The 3,202-nt window shown below is 43.7% G+C and overlaps 1 protein-coding gene across 1 annotated transcript in view; it reads right to left on the bottom strand.

Annotated features, from left to right (window-relative positions):
* The window catches only part of LOC102672661 (headcase protein), a 146,868-nt gene that overhangs the window by 56,012 nt on the left and 87,654 nt on the right, over nt 1-3,202 (bottom strand). The gene's annotated exons all lie outside the window — the stretch shown is intronic.

Here is a 3,202-nt window from a genome sequence, read left to right as displayed (position 1 = left end):
GCTGTGCCGCGAGATTTACGAGCGCGTAAATTAGCCGAGGCGAAGTTTCGTGTGTCCCCGCCCCGCTTCGTCCCCCACCAGCGCGAGATTTCCACCCCTTTCGCGAGTGGAACGAGGAACGGAGAGAGAGAGAGAGATCGTCGAGGTTAAATTCACCCCCCTTTCCTCCTCGTCTTCCCTCCTCTCCTGGTATCGTCGAGGTACCACGGGCAATTTGTCCTTCGACAAATTAATTTCTTAAAATAAGCAGCCCTCTGGCTGCTGCCCGTGTTTCTTCTCCAGGCCAGAAGGCTTTATTGCTGCGGATGCTTTACGATCTTCTCGTACTTTTCCCTCTCCGTAAGTTGACTCGCTTCATTATCGCTCGATCCTTGGATATCCGCGAAAATAATTTGTTTATCTCGACAAATAATTATCTGTCGTCTATGATTAATCCCTCGTGATGTAACGTGGTTCGAATCTTTGATAAGGCTATTCTTTTTCTTCGTGAAATTGCGAGATTGATTTGTTTCGAAGCAGGCTTCTTTCAAAAAAAAAAAAATATTCCTCGAATCGCACGGTTGAACGACTTTGAATTAATCGAAATAAATAAAACTGATGCTTATTGGTTACTTTTGTAAAATGATGACGAGCAAGAAAAATGCGATGGAACCACTGATCCCAAAGGTACGGTTAAAATTATCCAGGAACTTTTCGTTCTCTCTCGGATAAAACCGTCACGCGATCTCCGATCGAGGACAGCGGAACATCGAATGCCGCTGATACTGATCCGCCATTAATCGTGCCTTTTTGTCGAGCTCTATCGGCTTAGAAAACCGGTCCCCTCCGTTAACAGAAAGACAAACCACTGCAATAAATCCGGCCAATTTAAAACCTGTGTATATGTGTGTCCCTGATCGCGGCACCGTTAACGATCGTCGTCTCGTTATCGTGGCAAAAATGTCTTCGATTTCGAGGTTCCATCCTTACGAGACGAGCTCCAACGTTTTTAAAATTACAAGAGAAGATTCGAATCGCAACTCTTGAAAGTCTCGAGATTTTTCGAGATGCGCGTAACGGAGAGTTCGTCGGCTTATACAATATTAAAAAAAGTTCGAATCGAAACTTTCAGAAATTCTAAAGCTGAATTCGAGGAGGACTTTCAAGAAAGGAAAGAGTCTAAAAGGACGTTTTCGAAAATCATAAGAGATGAGCATAAACGGAGAAAGCGGGATGCGACAACGGTTGCCCTCCCCCCACGCACGAACACGATCCACGGCCCACGAACGTTGCATTCGCTATGCAACTGGGTCGCCTCGGAAATATACGCACCGTGACGTTACCCGATCTCCTTTAACGATGCAAGATTGACCGGGAACGGGTGGAGAGAAACGAGGCGATTTTTACGCCTCGTCCTTCGAGCCGCGCACCGCATTTGGATAAGCTGATTGCACTTTGGATTAAAACACCGTGATAATAAGATTAACGAGCGTAATCCGGTGACCGTTCACGTGGAAAATTCTTAAGCGAGTTCAAATACCGAGAATAATTTTGTCGCCGACGAGGCAACGCGAAAAAAAGTATCTTTGATCGTAATTGCATTAAATATATATATATATTAAAAAAGTTTCGAGGAGGAAGAAAATTGAAGACAGGCTTCGAATTTCCAAATCTAAAAGAAGAACATCCAAATCCAAATGAAAGGAAAAAATTAAAATTTGAAATTTCGAAAGTTTCCTACTATAAAAAAATTTAAACCGATGCAGTTGTCACCGATAAATCGACACTCCTCCCGCACAGTGATTTCTTTCACGCGATTCAAGCACGTGGGGCTGGATTCCGTGTAAACCGTTCGAAAACAGCGATCTCCATTCACGTCGACCTCCTACGAATTCGGTCCTCTCTTTCTCTCTTTCTCTAACTCTGTAGGCAGCGGCAGTAGATAGTGAACAGACTGGCGATAATAGTCAGACGTGGCGAGATATAAAGATAGGGAGGCATATATAAAAGGCAATTTACATGCGCGCGGACTAATACACGATCGAGAGCGGAGCGACAGTGGTCTTTTCTCGATAGCGCGTTTATTTCTGCGGTTGTGTTATTTATGGAGGGACGATAACGGGCACAGGAAACGGGAATCTCTGCACATAGAGAGTGAGAGAGAGATCTGAGCAGATGGAAATTAATTAATCGCCTGTACGGAGGACACCCTGCTCTCTCTCTCTCTCTTCTTTGCTCTCGTTAAATTCGAAGGCTCGAAGAGGAGAGTTTGGAGAGGGTTGCGAGTCTATTAGCGACAGGTGATGGAAGATTGATCGAAATGGTGGAATCAAGCTCGATTAATCGGCACACGCTTGCGTGTTAATCGAAACGAAATTTCGTAATTCTTAGGAAAACAAAATTGTATCGATAAGATCTCGTCTCGATCTGGATTAATAACTTGACTAATCGAAATTTTTTAGAACATTCTTTTTAGGAGAAATTATAAGAGATTATTGAAGAGAGGTTCGCACAGAGGTTGTTGAATATCAAGCGTGAAAAGTGGGGGGCGCAGGAAGCGATAAAACTGTCCATTTGAAACGAACGATATCCTCGATATCGATTTAACAGACTTCGTTTCCACGGTATAAAGACGGTTATATATAAATATATCTGTCTATCTGTGTAAATAAAATATCCATTTTTTCCCAAAGTTTTCTTGCGACGATAATTTATAATCTCGTTGCACGTATTCGAAGAGAGAAATTATCGATTACAAAAAGGGATTGGATCGATCCGATTATACTCTTGTATATATCGTTTACACAGTTTGTTTTCAACATCGATGAAACATTGTGCCCCCTCCCGAGTATTCGATTATCAAACATCAACCGATGATATCAAAACGCCTCTAAAAATTCTGAATCGACTTACAATCGTCACGTTCCGTAAAACGATCATACTCCCCTTTCCCTTTCTCCTTTTGCTTTCGTCAACGCACCTCTCTCTCTACTCCACACAATTTCGGCCACGAAAATTACCCTCCTCCTCCTCCTCCTTCAAAACAACACGTCGTTCGCCGTTTGCCTGGAGAAACAAACAAAGATTGCAAACAAAGATTCCCTCCTCTCCTCGATCGAGAACGTTTGAGAGAAAAATCGGCTCGCGACACGGTGACCCGCGTCCTCATTCGGCTCGGCTCGGCTTCGGCCTCCTCGCGATAAACCGAGTGGGAGGAAGGGAG

Source organism: Apis dorsata, unplaced genomic scaffold, assembly GCF_000469605.1.
Source record: "Apis dorsata unplaced genomic scaffold, Apis dorsata 1.3 scaffold_292, whole genome shotgun sequence".
NCBI lineage: Eukaryota > Metazoa > Arthropoda > Insecta > Hymenoptera > Apidae > Apis > Apis dorsata.
This window is presented reverse-complemented; position numbering and strand designations above follow the sequence as displayed.